Source organism: Dreissena polymorpha, chromosome 9, assembly GCF_020536995.1.
Source record: "Dreissena polymorpha isolate Duluth1 chromosome 9, UMN_Dpol_1.0, whole genome shotgun sequence".
Lineage (NCBI taxonomy): Eukaryota > Metazoa > Mollusca > Bivalvia > Myida > Dreissenidae > Dreissena > Dreissena polymorpha.
In genome coordinates, this window is record NC_068363.1 from 62,077,994 (window position 1) to 62,098,883 (window position 20,890).

The following is a 20,890-nucleotide window of genomic DNA, read 5'->3' on the forward strand; positions in this document are numbered from 1 at the left end:
AGAACATTACAGCAGAAATCAGCCCAGAACATTACAGCAGAAATCAGCCCAGAACATTACAGCAGAAATCAGCCCAGAACATTACAGCAGAAATCAGCCCAGAACATTACAGCAGAAATCAGCCCAGAACATTACAGCAGAAATCAGCTTACACAGCTTCAACTGTCAAACAAATAATAATACTTATCCTTGTTTCACTGCTGCTATGTTTCAATTATGCCAATCTCAGAGACAAAAACGTCAAGCTCGTTGGATATTTTTGGGTCAACAAAGTGCACATTCCAAAAAAAAATCTTTACATTGCCAGCTGGCAATTTTATGAATTGTTTGAGGTGAAGAATTTTGATGTTGGATCTGGATTGATCTGATCAAATCTGGACTCCTGGCAACTGTGAAAACGAATATTAACCCATTTATGCCTAGTGGACTCTCCCATCCTTCTAAATTGGATCAATTTATTTCCAATATAAGGGATGTATTCTATATTTATTTCTATATTTAGAATATTTTTTACAGAAATTCCTTTAAGCAAACAGCGTAGACCCTGATGAGACGCCGCATCATGCCAAGGCCTTTTTTCTAGACGCTAGGAATAAATGGGTTAAGTATTAGTTCCTCTGTTAATGCATAGTTCCTACAGTCGTATTTTCAACCAATCGAATAGCGTTACTGTATTCGCTGCCAGATAGCTTGTTGCTACCGCTTCACACGCCATTCATTAAATCGAAAGTGAAAAGTGTTGCTAACGAAAGTATTAATCAAATAATTTCAAAATGCACAGGCACCGTAGTAGTCTATGGCAATACACATTTTTGATTAATAATGGATAACAAGCCTTACAAACCATACATCATATTGTCCTTTTCAATTGATAATTACATAAAACATGAACATATATTCTTTAAACACTTTTCTTCATCTGACTCGTTTTAATACAATTAATCCATCCATCAGTTGTTTTTGTTTTGTTTTTCTTTAATTGTCATTTTGCCAAACTGTGAACAACTCCCTTCATGTTTTATTTTACAACCAATCAGAGACCTCACATTTCTAGAAGTTCTGATGATACCCATTGACACAACAATCAGGAACCTTTGAGGATGTCAGTAAACTCTTGGCTGAAAATTGGAAATTCAAAATTTAATCTATACTATCTGTTACAATTTCCTAAAAATAAGTTTGTTTAATGTAAAGTGTTTAGTCTAATTTATGACTTTTATGACAGTGATGTATTATTTTTCTGTCATTTCAATTCAGCTTTTCCAAAAAAATAACAAATTGCTTGTATTTTAAGAGCCAAATAAGATATCTTCTTGTTGCTATCTGGTAAGTGAGTATTCTTATCATTTTGAAAAACAATCCTGTGTCACCTTGACAACCGTTGGAAAGTGGAGGTTTGTTATGTTGGCAGTAGTCGCCAGAACACAAAAAAGGACAAAAAACATATATGTCCTCCCAAATCCCTTATTTGTTGTTCAGGTGAGTTCACTGGTTTAGGAGCCTTAAAAAAACGAACTCCAACATGCCAGAACATTACAGCAGAAATCAGCCCAGAACATTACAGCAGAAATCAGCCCAGAACATTACAGCAGAAATCAGCCCAGAACATTACAGCAGAAATCAGCCCAGAACATTACAGCAGAAATCAGCCCAGAACAGAACATTACAGCAGAAATCAGCCCAGAACATTACAGCAGAAATCAGCCCAGAACATTACAGCAGAAATCAGCCCAGAACATTACAGCAGAAATCAGCCCAGAACATAACAGCAGAAATCAGCCCAGAACATTACAGCAGAAATCAGCCCAGAACATTACAGCAGAAATCAGCTTACACAGCTTCAACTGTCAAACAAATAATAATACTTATCCTTGTTTCACTGCTGCTATGTTTCAATTATGCCAATCTCAGAGACAAAAACGTCAAGCTCGTTGGATATTTTTGGGTCAACAAAGTGCACATTCCAAAAAAAAATCTTTACATTGCCAGCTGGCAATTTTATGAATTGTTTGAGGTGAAGAATTTTGATGTTGGATCTGGATTGATCTGATCAAATCTGGACTCCTGGCAACTGTGAAAACGAATATTAACCCATTTATGCCTAGTGGACTCTCCCATCCTTCTAAATTGGATCAATTTATTTCCAATATAAGGGATGTATTCTATATTTATTTCTATATTTAGAATATTTTGTACAGAAATTCCTTTAAGCAAACAGCGTAGACCCTGATGAGACGCCGCATCATGCCAAGGCCTTTTTTCTAGACGCTAGGCATAAATGGGTTAAGTATTAGTTCCTCTGTTAATGCATAGTTCCTACAGTCGTATTTTCAACCAATCGAATAGCGTTACTGTATTCGCTGCCAGATAGCTTGTTGCTACCGCTTCACACGCCATTCATTAAATCGAAAGTGAAAAGTGTTGCTAACGAAAGTATTAATCAAATAATTTCAAAATGCACAGGCACCGTAGTAGTCTATCAAAGCACATATCTGAGAATCACCGTGCCTAGTTATCTGTTATATGACGATGGTATCACCAAGAATTATATTTCACCCTTTTCCTTGAATATTTTGTACAAATGTACCCCTATTATTTTCTTTATTAGTGATAATACAAACTTGAATACAATAATATAAAGTATTACATGTGAGTTTGCATCCAAAACATTATTTTTCTTATCGTTTATCTTGTGTTGTTTTGTTTGGTATTCCTGTTTTTAATATGATTATTGGTGTTATATTTATTATTCTGTTTTAAATTGATTATGACAATGGTTGATCTCATACGAATTATTGTGTTCATTGTTGCTCATCTGTGATAAATCTTGATCTCAACCGATTAAAGTGATATTATGGGCATCTAACAGTATATGCTATGTTTATAATTGTCTTTCGCAACCCTTGTTTATTTTTGGTGTTTTTACTTCATATACACTTATTTTTGTTAATGCAGCATCAACATTCTAAAACAATATCCCGGAAATAAAAAACTAATACATTTGAATATCAACCGTACTTTCGTTTTGACAACTGACGACAAAAATAATTCGATGTACGATGTGAGTCTAAATGTAGTTTTCATGCAGATTAGTACATACAACACAAAGATATAATATTGTGTTTCGGATCATTTCGGCATAGAGGACTGGGTGAGTTATGTAAAATATCAAACATATATTGTTTTTATAAACAACTGGTAGCTAGATGAGTTGTAGATAATTGGTCAGTTACCACATATTAACTAACAATTTTGACCTGTTAATTCTTTTCAGCTCAATTCGACAGTAAAAATGCCCATACTATCACTTTAATTGTGATGTATATTGATTATCTGTGATTATTGTTGATCTCATCCAATCCGTTGGAATATACAAATCTGCGATTTGTGTTTATCTATTTCAAATCAATATGCTTAAAATATATTTTCGAGGATATATCTTTGTCTCATTGGAGTCATTTTGCGAATTGTCGGCAAGTACATTTAAATCTGTAATGGCAACGTGATTTATTGGCAATGGCTTGATCTTCTCTCCTCTTGGGACATGCCATTGTTGTGGAACACTTGTACAGCTAAGTTGACTAGGAACTGCACAAATGTTATGCAGTTTAAATCCCTGTCGTGTTTTTAGTAATGCTATGATGTGTCAACAGTGCCCAGTCAGTCTGAAATGCTGCAAATATTCTGCAATTTACATAAAAAACTAACGATAAATAAAGATGTTACCAATAACAATGAATACTTTTTAAACAAGGGTTGTTTGTAAAACATGCATGCCCCCCATATGGGCTCTCCGTTGTAGTGGCAGCCATTGTGTGAATATGTTTTTTGTCACTGTGACCTTGACCTTTGACCTAGTGACCTAATAATCAATAGGGGTCATCTGCGAGTCATGATCAATGTACCTTTGAAGTTTCATGATCCAAGGCATGAGCGTTCTTGAGTTATCATCCGGAAACCATTTTACTATTTCGGGTCACCATGACCTTGACCTTTGACCTAGTGACCTGAAAATGAATAGGGGTCATCTGCCAGCCATTATCAATCTATCTACGAAGTTTCATGATCCTAGGCATAAGCGTTCTTGAGTTATCATCTGGAAACCATTTTACTATTTCGGGTCACTGTGACCTTGACCTTTGACCTAGTGACCTGAAAATCAATAGGGGTCATCTGCCAGTCATGATCAATCTACCTATCAAGTTTCATGATCCTAGGCCCAAGCGTTCTTGAGTTATCATCGGTAAACCATTTTACTATTTCGGGCCACTGTGACCTTGACCTTTGACCTAGTGACCTGAAAATCAATAGGGGTCATCTGCAAGTCATGATCAATCTACCTATCAAGTTTCATGATTCTAGGCCTAAGCGTTCTTGAGTTATCATCCAGAAACCATTTTACTATTTCGGGTCACCGTGACCTTGACCTTTGACCTAGTGACCTCAAATCAATAGGGGTCATCTGCGAGTCATGATCAATGTACCTATGAAGTGACATGATCCTAGGCCCAAGCGTTCTTGAGTTATCATCAGGAAACCACCTGGTGGACGGACCGACATGAGCAAAGCAATATGCCCCCTCTTCTTCGAAGGGGGGCATAATAATTGAATAATCATGTATAATAACTCACTTTACTTTACAACTGCAGTGTGATTCTGTAATCGTTTCATGGGAAAAATCAATGTTTAAACGATGTGGTTTTTCAATTTTCCGCATTAATCCCTAGCAGTCAGCGACGACACGCACACGGATTTCTTCATTAAAAGTCTTTATATTATGAATGTATCCTTGAATTTAATAATTAAGTCCTCTATTTAAAATTCTATCTGCTATTTTATCATAATTTGGTAGGAATTTAACTAAAATATTGTTCAGAAATATTAACAAGCGTATCAGATGCTTCAGCATCAGCGGACGCCATTTTGGATGTAGCGTGTGAAGAGTAGCAACAATCACTAAGGACGGGTCAGTGAGCGGAACTATGCATATGTATAAATGCAGACAATTTATGGAGGTTGGTTTCATCAATAAACAGTACAGCAAATGACAAACAACATCATCAACAATTGCCAATCAAAAATGAGTAAAGAAATTAATACACAAAACTGCTTACAAGTCATATTAGACATTGAATGAAAAAAAAAGGTCCATATTTATAATATAAAAAAACTTAAATTGCAATTTCAGTTTCCTGGAATCTCTAGACAGAAAAATGATAAATTATTACCTGAGCTTTGAGTGGTGTTTATTTACTTATTGTCTATCAAGGTAACAAGTCCGTCAAGTGAACAGCTTTTCAATTAGCAGACAAGCAATTGTTTACAGAACGTCTGCCAAGAAAATTAAAGAAATGACAGCTATGAACATGGAAATAAACAATGTTCAGTGAATCATTTCTCAGCCAGCAGAAATTAAAAAGAATTTTGGTTTGACTTGCAATACAATTACGCTCTGTCCACATGTCTTGTTAACAGGTGAAATATGTTAGTACCATACTTTTATTTTGATACATGATTGTATAAAATAGCACTGTAAAGATATATAGTTAAAATGGTAGTGGAAGATATCTTCAAACATGTTTAACAGTGACAAATTATTATAAGACAAGATGTGTTTGTCAGAAACATAATGCCCCCTAATGGGCCCCTTTGAATTTATTTATTTTTACCTTTGACCTTGAAAAATGACCTTGACCTTTAACCACTCAAAATGTGCAGCTCCATGAGATACACATGCATGCCAAATATCAAGTTGCTAACATCAATATTGCAAAAGTTATGACCAAGGTTAAAGTTTTGTAACATACAATGACAGACACATACAATGACAGACAGACAGACAGGCCAAGAACAATATACCCCCCCCTTCGATCATTCGATCCAGGGGGCAAGACAAAGATAACCATTGGCAGTGTTAGGAAGATGTATCATAATCTCTGTATTATTTATATGGGTTATAAAGCTGCATGTCAGTGATGTGACATGGCATTTAAAACTGAAAATTCATACCAAAACTTTGTTATCGTTTCTGGGAGATAAGCATGTAACATACACACATATCAGAAAGATTGCATTGCTTTTCTGATAGATAATATAATGTTACATCACCCGTCCCATAACAGACCCTGTTCAGAACTCTAGGTTTTCTTTATTCTGAACAACAAAAAGTAACACAATTTGTTAAATGCATTTTTATTTTTTAGCTTTTGTTGATGAGCAGGAAAAAAATAGACAAAAGCTTTCACTCAGCTCTTAATAACCACTATAAAGCATTTGAAAATGTTCACCAAAAGTAACAGAATCACAGGTACTTTAAGTGTACCATTTGTTACACTAGAAATTTGCTACCCCCACATCACAAGCCACCCCCTTCCATTGAACCAGCATGGAGATCGACCATTAACATAAGAGCAGCAATGAAAGCATCATTAAAGGAATCAACCCCCACCTAGAAATAATTATGAAGCTCATTTTAGCACATTATTTAGCAGCAATAGCAGTTATAAGCATCGTAACTGCTTCATTGAAAAGCAAGGAAACTATGACCTGCTGACAAAACATGTATCTAATGTTTAGGAATTAACTTACGTTTATGTTATTAATTATACTCAAGGTAAGCATTTCAAAGAACAAGGACCTGATAGCTCATAATCGCTATACACAAAGGTAACTACCCTGCAGGTATAGTGTTTACAAGGTTTCGCAATAGCAGCTGCATTATTATTGTTAACTCTTTCAGTGCTGGAACCGAATTTTGAAGGCCCTTGCAAACAGTTTGGATCCTGATGAGACGCCACAGAACTGTTTGCTATTCTGATAGTATTCTTTTAACAAAAATCAAAGAAAATGCTAATTTTAGAAATTCAGCAGACGACATTTTAGCAGACGACAAATTTCCCAGCATGCAAAGGCTTGACCATAATAAGTTTCAAAGATGGCTGAGTTATCATTAGAATAAGTGACAAGAAAGTCCCTATGATGCTCACTCAAGCTGGTTTCAGTAATATATAAGATTTATCATTGAAAAATCATTCTAAAACATATTATAAGCTAGTTTAATTACAGCAACTAAAAGTGTGTATCTTGTCATCTAAGGGCAAACAAGTGGCAATTATATCCACTAACTTTATGATGGATATTTTACTAGAACCTTGCCATTCACAGTAGACATCAGTTTTGTCAAGTTATTTTCTGATTGAACATGACCTAGATTAAAAATGTATCAATTTAGTAAACATTAAACTGGTACGAAGTATGATGATGATGGTGAAGTCACAAGTAATGCTTATCGTTCATTACTCCCAAAGATAAAAACATTTTTTTTCTTTTCTTCAAACACTACTTGTGTTGCATGCATCGCTTGTTAAAATGTCACACAAATACCCAATATACATTTTTCTTTCGGTAAAAAGTCGATGACATACAAATTGAAACATCAAAGACAAATTAAGACCAAGTTAAAAGCATTCTGGGTGAAGAATTTCCAATGAAATACCAATTATGAAGAAACCTGTCAATTCAGCACATCTAAATTGCTGATGATCCAATTTACTTGTCAATTAGTCCAATCTTCCATAAGAACAAATCTTCAGGCAGAGTCACAGACTGGTTCATGTCAGCTCTGGATTGTGTGCCCACATAAATGTAATACAGGGGCTTAGCTGCAGAAAGTGTAAGAGCTTATATCAAAACAGGGCTGTGAAAAACAATTCCAATTATCAGCTTTTGTGGCAAACAAATTCAGCCAAAGCAGGCAGATAAGACACAGTAAAAAGACTAAATATGCAAAAAAATAAGTTTTCCGATGAGGAAAGTGTTACCACATGTCATTTTTAGTACCAAAGGAGAATATTTTTGGAATGAGACACAGATTCAGTCTCAGACTAAATATTGTCAAGATAATTACTCTGACCACTTTTCAACAGGATCTAGTCATAAATATGGTTGTTAAGAGTGGAAACAAGGTTTTATAAGATTTAACTTAAAAACCTAGTTTTGGGACAAACGTAACCCAGAATGGAACTAGGCCTTATTATTGTCAACATAATAATTTTCATGACATTTAAACCCCATGTTAGTCCTTAATGTGGCTTCAAAAGTGGTAACAAGGTTATTCTAACATTGACCTGGTGACCTAGTTTTTTGATGTACATGAACAAGATTCACAATTGACCTAGGTAATATAATGATAAACAAGAGATGTGTTTGTCAGAAACACAATGCCCCCTATTGCGCCGCTTTGAAATAATATTTCAATATATCATTTGGCAGGTTTAGAAATTATCTCCCTTTTAAAGGTTATTACTTCCCTTGGATTGTATTTTTTTACTTTTGACCTTGAAGAATGACCTTGACCTTTCACCACTCAAAATGTGCAGCTTTATGAGATACACATGCATGCCAAATATCAAGATGCTATCTTCAATATCGCAAAAGTTATCGCAAAACTTTAACCAAGGTTAAAGTTTTGGGACAGAATGACAGACAGGCAGGCCAAAAACAATATGCCCATGATCATTCGATCCCGGCCCATAAAAACATTCTGAACAAGGTTAAACAAGATTAAGTAATAAATGTGGAGTCCAGAGTGGTTATAACGTTTTTCTAAGATTTGACCTTGTGACCTAGTTTTTTGACAAACATGACCCAGATTAAACTTGGGCTAGATATCATAAAGATAAATATTCTGACAAAGTTTCATCAACCCATGCAACAGACAAAAAAATGTTACCAGACATGAGGTCTGATTAAATTTAAAATTTACCGGACCTCACCAGATTTTCCCAGACCTCAATCTCCTTTAACCCAACAATAAAATTTACCTTTTGTAGAGTTTATTTTATGATTATGATATTCACAATTTTTAACATTTCTCAATGAATAAAACAACAACATAATTTAAACCCGTTTTATGAAAACATAAGGTAAATTTTTCATTTAAAAGTGAAGAATGCTCTGTGATTTTTACCCCATAAATTATATCCTTCATTCCTATAAGTTCGTGAATTCCTGTTAGTTCGTGAATTTTTTTATGACGTAATTTTTAAGCGTCCGAATTCGATACAGTTTCAAGCCGAATATATTTCTTTGTCAATAAAATCCGAAAAATGAGAACAAAGAATGGAAGGAGTTGTACTGTCACCATAATAATTGCACACACAATGAACAAAAAAATAAAATCCTTTGAAAAAAGCACATTTTAAGTAAAATATTTCCAATATGTACGTTTTCGAATAATCCGGGTTCCTGTGTTCACATTTGTCAAGGTCAGTTTACTGTACATTATCGACTCCGTTCGGCGTAGTCATATTTTAAAGGCCCGTTAAGGGGTTTATCGTATACACACGGAAATCAATTAAAATCTTATTAACGCCACGAGGATTTGTTAACGTTGCAGGCCAATACTGAGAGATACCATGGTAGGTTTAGATCATACGACCCCGATATTTTGCTAAAAGCATTAGAGGATGTAAAGACGAAAAACAATCTGTAAGTCGAGTGGCGCTACAATAGTCCATCCCCTATCAAACCTTAAGAGATAGGATTAGTGGACGTGTAGATCCTAACAAGTTCCTCAAGGAGACCATTTTTACAAATGACAAAGAGTTAGGGCTTGTCAGAAGTTACAAGCAGTGCGGGCTGGCAAGCAGGCAGTTGAAGAGTATCTCCGGGAAAAAACAGAGGCGCCAACCCCTATCACATGCAGATGCCAACAGAAGATTTTGGCGAATACAAAACCAAAACCTGGCAGGAAATTGATAACAAGTGATGCATACATCGAAGAGGTGGAGATGTACGACGCCAAGAAAAATGCCACTGCCGTCACATCTCAAAGCCAGATGATATGTAAAAGCCCGAGGCCGTCAACAAGTGGCATACAAAAATTGCACGCCAACATTGTTAGTGAAGACTCTAATACCGAATCGGACACGGACGAGTCCGAAAAATGTTGCGTATGTGGACAATTTAGTCCAACAAATCTGGACACGAGACCGCACATAAAAACAGTTAATTGGGGGCAGTGCGACGAGTGTGGGCATTGGGTCCACCTTTCCTTCTGCCATACAAAATCGGTGCTGAGAAGAGGAGACAGTTTCCCTTGCCCACACTGTTGTTAAAATTAAAAGTTGTCTTGCACCGTTTATAAGTTATGCATTCCAATTCGTTAATAAATTGTTAAAGCGTTCAATCGCTGATCATTAATGATTCATTACATTCGCTTGAATATACCATTTGAATGCGTTCCATTTTGATACTTTATACGTTATTTATAAATAAGTTCATTATGTATCGAGGATAAGGTAATCGCAAGATAGAGAAACGAAAGACTCTGCATTTGCCTCAGCAATTTCCCCTCACAGAGCCTCACAGTAGAGCGCGTGCGTTCGACCAATCGAATTCACGAACTTATAGGAAAACGTCTAACAGATATTGACTTCCAGCTGTCAACTTGAAAATGAAAGTTTATTGCTTTAACGCATGTTTGTTGACGAATATTGTTATTGTTTCATAAAACATGGATATTTTCCCTTTTAAATTCAGATTTTTCTTAATAATGCTGACGTTCATTGTACGCATGCGCGAGTTTGAATGCGTAGGTGGCCGAACCAACAGGAAAAGTGGCTAAGTAATTTTCAACAGCAATATAAAACACTTTTACTTTCAGAGTGGGTGATCATGGGGACATCCCTGCCGAAACAGGTTTATTTATACGTTTTAAACCCTTTATTACTTTTTGCTTAATTTTTAGATGCCACTCACTTTCCAGACATATCAGTAAGGAACTGATTAAAAATTTAATTCAACCACTCAAAAACTTGTTGTGTCATCAGCAAAAATAGCCAGTTCGACTGGTTGGTAAAATCCGTTATATGTTAAAGTTAAATAATATATCTAATTAAAATGAACATAAACCGGTTCGTTTTAGTTTTTTAAATTAAATTTTCTAGTTTTTTGTTCATTTTTAACCAATGTTTTACATATTGTTGTTGTTTTTTGTCCAACACGAGGTCCGACAGTTTGTAAATATTATACGATCTCCAAAAAATATATCAGATTTGTCTGAGGCTTGTTTCATCCATATTGAGTCAAAACTGTGGCTTCTAGAGTGGTAATACCATTTGGCCTTGTAGCCTAGTTTTTGTATGCACATGACATACATTTCACTTTGCAGAAATCATGTTAAGATAGCATTCTGATCAAGTTTCTTCAAGACTGAGTCATACATGTGTCTTTTAGAGTGGTATCAAAGTTGTTCTTAAGTTTCACCAAAATTCAACTGTGCACCGATATTGTCAAGATAATAAGAGGGCCATGATGGCCCTGAATCGCTCACCTGACTAACCTTGCTACATCAACTTAAATTCTATCAGACCCATATACAATCCCAAGAAAGATTTCATTAATTAATACATTCTGACAAAATGTCATTAAGACGTGATGAAAACTGTGACCTATTTCATCTACACAAGGTTTTAATAGAATTGGCCAGGTGACATAATTTTTGACCCCAGATGACCCATATACAATCCAAAATCAGATATTATCATAATAAACATTCTGACCATACTTCATTAAGATCAGATGAAAACTATGACCTCTATTGTTTACACAAGGTTTTTCTATGATTTGAACTAGTGACCTAGTTTTTGAACACAGATGACCCAAATACAATCCCAACTCAGATTTCATCAAGATTAACATTCTGGCCAAATTTATTTAAGTTTGGATGAAAACTGTGACCTCTACTGTCAACAAAAGTTGTTGTTTTTTAATTTGACCTAGTGACCTAGTTTGTGACCCGAGATGACCCAAATTCAATCCCAACACAGATTTTAATAAGACAAACATTCTGACAATATTTAATTAAGATCTGATGAAAACTGTGACCTCTTCTGTCTACACAAGGGTTTTTCTATGATTTGACCTAGTGACCTAGTTTCTGAACCCAGATGACCCAAATACAATCCCAATCCAGATTTCATTAAGATTAACATTCTGACCAAATTTCATAATGATTGGATGAAAACTGTGACCTCTATTGTCTACACAAGGTTTTCTTTTATTTGACCTAGTGACCTAGTTTTTGACCCCAGATGACCCAAATACAACCCCAACCCAGATTTCATCAAGATAAACATTCTGACCAAATTTCATAAAGATTGGATGAAAACTGTGACCTCTATTGTCTACACAAGGTTTTTCTAATATTTGACCTATTGACCTAGTTTTTGACCCCAGGTGACCCAAATACAATCCCAACCCAGATTTCAACAAGATGAACAATCTGATCAAATTTTATAAAGATTGGATGAAAACTGAGATCTCTATTGTCTACACAAGGTTTTTCTATTATTTGACCTAGTTCTAGTTTTTCACCCCAGACGACCCAAATACAATCCCAACCCAGATTTCATCAAGACAAACATTCTGACCAAATTTCATAAAGATTGGATGATAAATTGTGACCTCTATTGTCTACACAAGGTTTTTCTATTATTTGACCTAGTGACCTAGTTTTTGACCCCAGATGACCCAAATACAATCCCAACCCAGATTTCATCAAGATAAACATTCTGACCAGATTTCATAAAGATTGGATGAAAACTGTGACCTCTATTGTCTACACAAGGTTTTTCTATTATTTGACCTAGTGATCTAGTTTTTGACCTAGTGACCTAGTTTTTGACCCCAGATGACCCAAATACAATCTAAACCCAGATTTCATAATGATAACCATTCTGACTAAATTTCATAAAGATTGGATGAAAACTGGGACCTCTACTGTCTACACAAACAAATTGTTGACGGTTTTTCTATTATTTGACCTAGTGACCTAGTTTTTGACCTCAGATGACCCAAATACAATCCCAACCCAGATTTCATCAAGATAAACATTCTGACCAAATTTCATAAAGATTGGATGAAAACTGCGACCTCTATTGTCTACACAAGGTTTTTCTATTATTTGACCTAGTGACCTAGTTTTTGACCTAGTGACCTAGCTTTTGACCCGAGATGACTCAAATACAATCCCAGCCCAGATTTCATCAAGATAATAAACATTCTGACCAAATTTCATAAAGATTGGATGAAAATTGTGACCTCTACTGTCAACACAAACAAATTGTTGACGGACGCACACACGCACGCACACACGCACAACGGACATCAATTCAATTCAATTCAATTCAATTCAATGTTTATTGCTATGTGGCCTCCGGCCCTTGCAAGTACAAATAACATAGCATAGTCACACATATCAATACACATATAGACAACATACATATGTAATGGTACAGCTATTGATAATTAAATGATATTCAGTAATGCATTTCTTCGTTCAAAAGCATAATACAAATAACATCACATATTAACATAATACAAGCAAAATCGCAAAGTCACATTATAGAAATAACATAATACAAATAGCATCACATAGTCTCATAATACAAACAACATCGCATATACACATATAGATCCAGCTATTTATAATTAATTGCTATTCAGCAACGCATTTCTTCTTTCAAAAGCATAATACAAGAACATAGCAATACTCCTGATCAACTTTTCTTCACGGGTACTCATGATTTTATTAAATTTATTTGTATTAGCGGGTGTATAGTACTTTATGGGTATATACATTTTACGAAGGTCTAAGTATGTTGTACATATTAGAAGAAAATGAAATTCATTTTCAATATCATTTTTACAAAAAGCACACAACCTTCGGTCCCTGTCGATATTCAAATAGCGACCCTGTTCAATCATGAGCTTATGTGAAGAAATTCGAAAACATACATAAGCGTTACGAAATTTACGGATTGTTAAAATATTTAAATATGACTCAAATTCAAAGTTACTTTTAAATCCATTGTATGTTTTTAGTTTTGAAGAACTATTACACGCTTCTATCCACTGCTGTACAAAAATGTCTTTTAATTGTTGAGCATAATTTATCAAAAATAATGGTTTATTAGCAACTGCTTGTTGTTCCCACACATAACCAAACCCTATGGATTGCAAGTGATTTCGTAATGAAGTAACCCAGTTTACGTATCCTATGTCATTAAAACATTTCAACATTTCATAGCACTTTTTAGTATGACGGGAATATGGTGTTTCCAGTAATCGTAACCAATATTTTACAACTCTCATAGATGAATAAATATGTATTGGATATCTACCACAATCACCTATAATAGCATTATTACATGAGTATATTGGTGCTGACATAAATCTTTTACATGCATATGTGTGAACTCTTTCTACAACTTCAAAAGATTTTAGCCCCCATAATTCCGATCCATATAATAAAATAGGCATCACCTTAGCATCAACAATCTTAAAGTAACAATGATATGGCATAGGCATATAGTCGTATAGTGACGAAAGCATAGATATAATGACACGTTTTGCTTTACAAGACATGTTTTCTGCCATTTTAAACATAGACAGGCTAGACGAAAAATGAACACCTACATAATTGAATCCTTGCACACATTCCAATAGTGCATTATTGTAATACCATTTTTCGTTCAAAGCAGGTCGACCACCATTTTTGAATACAACAATTTTTGTCTTATCCACATTTACATTTAATTTAGAGACAACACAAAATTCGTGAAGATGATTTAGCTGCTGTTGTAGACCTGAAACTGTATCCGAAGCCAGTGCTACATCGTCAGCAAATAATAACATAAATATTTCAACATAATCTGGGGTAAGTTGTATACCTCTTATGTTCTTACTTTTTAAATATTCATATAATATGACATCACACGGTCACATAAGCTCACCATGTCACAGGTGAGCTAAAAATCAGACCAAAGTTCATCAAGATTGAGTGATAAATAAGGCTCCGAGAGTGGGTTAGAAGGTCTTTCTAGGATTATATATCTGTTGACCCCCCCCCCCCCCAGCAACATCAAACAGTCTGGATATAAATGGGGGAAAAGTATCCGAAAATTTATATCTGAAATCATGACAAATTACGTTAAAATATATTCCTTTGATTTTGCCAGTCATGAAGGTGGTATAATAAATGTACAAGTAAAATTCCCTTAGGCTTTTTTTAAAACAGAACATACAAGTTTTCTCAACTGATTTTATCATTTGCTATTTCATTGTTGTTTCGTGTGCTGTTTTATCAGACTTTTTTTTCATCGTTGTCAATATTATTAATCTGTGTAAGTCTATACAGATGTTTTAAATCGTTGTCTACTCGATAATAGTTTTCAAACATGCATTGAACCAAACAAATGTCTATGCGTAGGTTGGCTACTGACAATAACAAACCAAATAATTTAATAATTTGTGTACGTTATAGTTAGTTGTCAAGTAACCCACGACCGAAGGTTTAGTTGCGTAGGGATTAAATCACGAGAGTGAAGCATTTGAAACCACGCATCTAATTTTCTGGTTGTGAGTTATTCAACAACAAACTATAAAGTACACGAATTATTTCGATTCTAACACGGTTTTACTAAATATTTATACAATGCAAATTATTTTTCTTGTGTACTATTTTTATGTGAAGTTCCGCCCATAAAAATAACTTTCAGCTGTTCTGTCCATCAGAAACGAGACTTTCATTCATAATTATATAACCGGATTATTGCACTGGTGTAAAATGTATCGGCATCCGCTGTTCACAAGTTTTTGATTCTCCTGACCGGTTTAGAGACTGCAGCGAATGGTTTATCACACCTAATCGAGATAAGAATATCATTAGCGTGTGTAAGCATGTACACGGTGTAATCGATTTCATGACATGGGAATTTTAGCAAACAGAATCAGACTGACTGTTTTGGATTTTCAATCGGTCTTTCAAGACCCCAATCGGTCTAGGACCGACAAAACCGAAAAAAATATGATCCCTGATTGTCATGGCAACCTAAAGAAAGCTCTGATGCAGAAAAAGCTGTTGAATAGGGTATCATTTGCATGATCTTCCGTTCAATCCAAATAAGCAATTGGAAGCTGTAACAAGATGACATAAAAATTACAAAGAAACCTTTTGAAAATGAAAAGAGATGACTACCTTAGTATTACTTTTTTTCCAGAACGCGGCTCCAGCAATTTTCCATTAATATGTAACCGCTTTCTGTAGCGGAATGTTACAAGTGATCAAATGAAACTGGTCGATCTAGATTTCAGTTTGCAAATTAATTCACTGTAATTATTCTATTGAAATACCAATACCTATTTATCAACAGTATCAAACTGACCAACATTTGCATAGAAAGGCTTCTTATGGACCAAATGTTTCAATCTTGGTCATGTATTTGTCCAGAGCAACATCTGAGACAATGCACTCAGTCATTCTCCATGTTTATTTAATTAGAGATGGAAAACTAAGCATAATTCATCTCCAAGAATCATAATGCGGCCACATGCATGTCAACTGACCCACAATTACCACTTCTTTATTGGGAAAGACCATGGTCAGAAATGAATTTGGATAGGGATGAACAATGTCTCTCTGTTGTGAGTTTACAGGGAAAAAAAAGCATTACCAAGAGCCATGTCACTCTTTGATTTACATCCGCCTTCATATTTCATTGTGTCCCATCAGTGTTTTCTTTAAAATACTAAAAAACAAATCGACATTTAATTAGCACATGCTTTGGTTTTGTTTATATAAAATGATCTGTTGTAAAGGGTGTAACCAGTGTCTTAGGTAAATATAAACAAGGGCTGTTTGTAAAACATGCATGCCCCCCATATGGGCTGTCCATTGTAGTGGCAGCCATTTTGTGAGCACGATTTTTGTCACTGTGACCTTGACCTTTGACCTAGTGACCTGAAAATTAATAGGGGTCATCTGCGAGACACGATCAATGTACCTATGAAGTGTCATGATCCTAGGCAAAAGCGTTCTTGAGTTATCATCTGAAAATCATTTTACTATTTCGGGTCACCGTGACCTTGACCTTTGACCTTGTGACCTCAAAATCAATAGGGGTCATCTGCGAGTCATGACCAATCTACCTATGAAGTTTCATGATCCTAGGCGTATGCGTTCTTGAGTTATCATCCGGAATCCATTTTACTATTTCGGGTCACCGTGACCTTGACCTTTGACCTAGTGACCTCAAAATTGATAGGGGTCATCTGCGAGTCATGATCAATCTACCCATGAAGTTTCATGATCCTAGGCGTATGCGTTCTTGAGTTATCATCCGGTAACCATTTTACTATTTCGGGTCACCCTACCTTGACCTTTGACCTAGTGACCTCAAAATTAATAGGGGTCATCTGCGAGTCATGATCAATCTACCCATGAAGTTTCATGATCCTAGGCGTATGTGTTCTTGAGTTATCATCCGGAAACCATTTTACTATTTCGGGTCACGGTGACCTTGACCTTTGACCTAGTGACCTCAAAATCAATAGGGGTCATCTGCGAGTCATGATCAATCTACCCATGAAGTTTCATGATCCTAAGCGTATGCGTTCTTGAGTTATCATCCGAAAACCATTTTACTATTTCGGGTCACCGTGACCTTGACCTTTGACCTAGTGACCTCAAAATCAATAGGGGTCATCTGCGAGTCATGATCAATCTACCTATGAAGTTTCATGATCCTAGGCGTATGCGTTCTTGAGTTATCATACGACAACCACCTGGTGGACGGACCGACCGACCGACCTACCGACCGACCGACCGACCGACATGAGCAAAGCAATATACCCCCTCTTCTTCGAAGGGGGGCATAAAAAGGAATCTGATTTCTCATTGACAAGTGATGAAAACTCATAGTCAACCTACATTTAGTCTTAAGCAACCAATCAAAAGAGCAATAAAAAGTGGTCTCTTTAGAAAATCGTCTTTAAAACAAGGGCTGTTTGTAAAACATGCATGCCCCCCATATGGGCTGTCAGTTGTAGTGGCAGCCATTGTGTGAATTTGTTTTTTGTCACTGTGACCTTGACCTTTGACCTAGTGATCTGAAAATCAATAGGGGTCATCTGCCAGTCATGATCAATGTACCTATGAAGTTTCATGATCCTAGGCCTAATTATTCTTGAGTTATCATCAGGAAACCATTTTACTGTTTCGAGTCACTGTGACCTTGACATTTGACCCAGTGACCTGAAAATCAATAGGGGCCATCTGCCAGTCATGATCAATGTACCTATGAAGTTTCATGATCCTAGGCGTAAGCATTCTTGAGTTATCATCCAGAAATCATTTTACTATTTCGAGTCACTGTGACCTTGACCTTTGACCTAGTGACCTGAAAATCAATAGGGGACATCTGCCAGTCATGATCAATGTACCTATGAAGTTTCATGATCCTAGGCATAAGCATTCTTGAGTTATCATCTGGAAACCATTTTATTCTTTCGAGTCACTGTGACCTTGACCTTTGACCTGGTGACCTGAAAATCAATAGGGGTCATCTGCCAGTCATGATCAATGTACCTATGAAGTTTCATGATCCTAGGCCTAAGCGTTCTTGAGTTATCATCCGGAAACCATCTGGTGGACGGACGTACGGACGGACCGACATGTGCAAAACAATATACCCCCTCTTATTCAAAGGGGGGCATAAAAAGAGTGAAAACGCTCCCTTAGGGGGGGGGGGGATTCAAATTGGTTGCATAAGACAAAGGTTGCTTAAAATAAATGGTTGCATGCACAAGATTGACTGTATCATTGTATGTATATTTGTATGAAGAATTAGACTGGAAAAAGTTATGAACAGTTCTAACTGAGCCTGGCATTAACTGAGAAAAATATAGTTCTAACTTTTTCAAGGAAACCAAAAATACAAAATCTGTTGAAGAAGAAGAGAAATCGACAAGTCAGTTTCCAATCCAGTTTAATCAAAGACAAAAGGAAAATAACAATGCACGATTGTCTCCATTGTGACTGCCACATATTAATCACTATTAATTCACTTGCAACCTGTGTATTCTTACTTTCTTACAGGTATAACCAAAGGCGAGTCTCAGTTATTTCTATAGAGCCACTGAGGGACAATGGTTGCTCATGGTTAGGATGAGAGAGAGACACCAATTGTGGCTACTGAACACTGCTTGATGTATAACAAGGCATCAAATTCCATTCAGAAGGAATCTCCAAAACAATCTCAGACTTATTATTTTAGAACCAGCATTTTGAAAATGTCGCAAAGAGATTTCTATACTAATTTGTTTATAATGATAATGCCAACAAACATTGGTTAGTAGCTAAAATCAATTGCATTGCGATAAAACAGTGAGTTTATTGTAATTTATACACATCATCTTGCTACACATTTTTCAAAGTATAACTTATTAGCATATCCTTAACTGCTGGACAAAGTTATGCTCTGGAAAGAAATCATGACTTAACATTGTATACTAGACCTTTGACCTTCAGATGTCACCATGACCTTGGACTTTGGGATCTGGTTTTGCTTGCACAACTCCTTCTCATCAGGTCTTAACATTTAGGCCTTCATTTAATTTGAAACCCAATTTTTTTCCAGAGCATATTTAAGTCGTGTTCAGAGAAAGCTGGGCATAATGCATGTGCATAAAGTGTCAACTTGTTGATCAGTTGACAATTGTGTGGATGCATTATGATTTTTGGAGATGAAATATGCCTTGTTCTGAGAAAACTGGGCTTAATGCATGTGCGTCAAGTGTCATCCCAGATTAGCCTGTACAGTCCGCACAGGCTAATCAGGGACAACACTTTCTGTTTTATGGAATTTTTGGTTTCAAGGAAGTCTTCCTTAACGAAAATCAAGTTTAGGCGGAAAGTGTCGTCCCTGATTTGCCTGTGCGGACTGTACAGGCTAATCTGGGATGACACTTGACGCACATGCATTAAGCCCAGTTTTCTCAGAACAAGGCATATTTCATCTCCAAAAATCATAATGCATCCACACAATTGTCAACTGATCAACAATAGCCACTGCTTTCAACAAAAGCCACTGCTTTCAACAATAGCCACTGCTTTCAATAATAGCCACTGCTTTCAACAACAGCCACTGCTTTCAACAATAGCCACTGCTTTCAACAATAGCCACTGCTTTCAACAACAGCCACTGCTTTCAACAACAGCCACTGCTTTCAACAACAGCCACTGCTTTCAACAATAGTCACTGCTTTCAACAATAGCCACTGCTTTCAACAATAGCCACTGCTTTCAACAACAGCCACTGCTTCCAACAACAATAGCCACTGCTTTCAACAATAGCCACTGCTTTCAACAACAGCCACTGCTTTCAACAATAGCCACTGCTTTCAGCAATAGCCACTGCTTTCAACAATAGCCACTGCTTTCAACAATAGCCACTGTTTTCAACAACAGCCACTGCTTTCAACAAAAGCCACTGCTTTCAACAATAGCCACTGCTTTCAACAACAGCCAATGCTTTCAACAATAGCCACTGCTTTCAACAATAGCCACTGCTTTCAACAATTACCACTGCTTTCAACAACAGCCACTGCTTTCAACAATAGCCACTGCTTTCAACAATAGCCACTGCTTTCAACAACAGCCACTGCTTTCAACAATAGCCACTGCTTTCAACAATAGCCACTGCTTTCAACAACAGCCACTGCTTTATCTTGCAAGACCTTAGTCAGAACTGTAATTGGATATGGATGAATAATGTCACTCAGTGGTCAATTTACAGAAAAAAATCATAAACAAGAGGTTGCAAAGCAATATATGTCCCCTACCGGTTCCAACATTGTCAGAATTTTTTTGTTTGTTGTTGCCAAAGCAACCAGAATTCTTGACGTAGGAACAAAACAAAAAGACGTGCATAATCTCCATATTGCCATCTGACCATGTTTCAAGTTTCATGAAAAAATTAACGAACTTTTAAAGTTATCGCAGGATCCAGAAAAGTGTGACAGACAGACAGACTCACACACTCACAGA

At 36.1% G+C, this 20,890-nt stretch overlaps 1 protein-coding gene across 1 annotated transcript in view; it reads right to left on the reverse strand.

Moving 5' to 3' along the window:
- LOC127844563 (uncharacterized) overlaps window positions 1–20,890 on the reverse strand; it is a 114,731-nt gene that overhangs the window by 28,574 nt on the left and 65,267 nt on the right. The gene's annotated exons all lie outside the window — the stretch shown is intronic.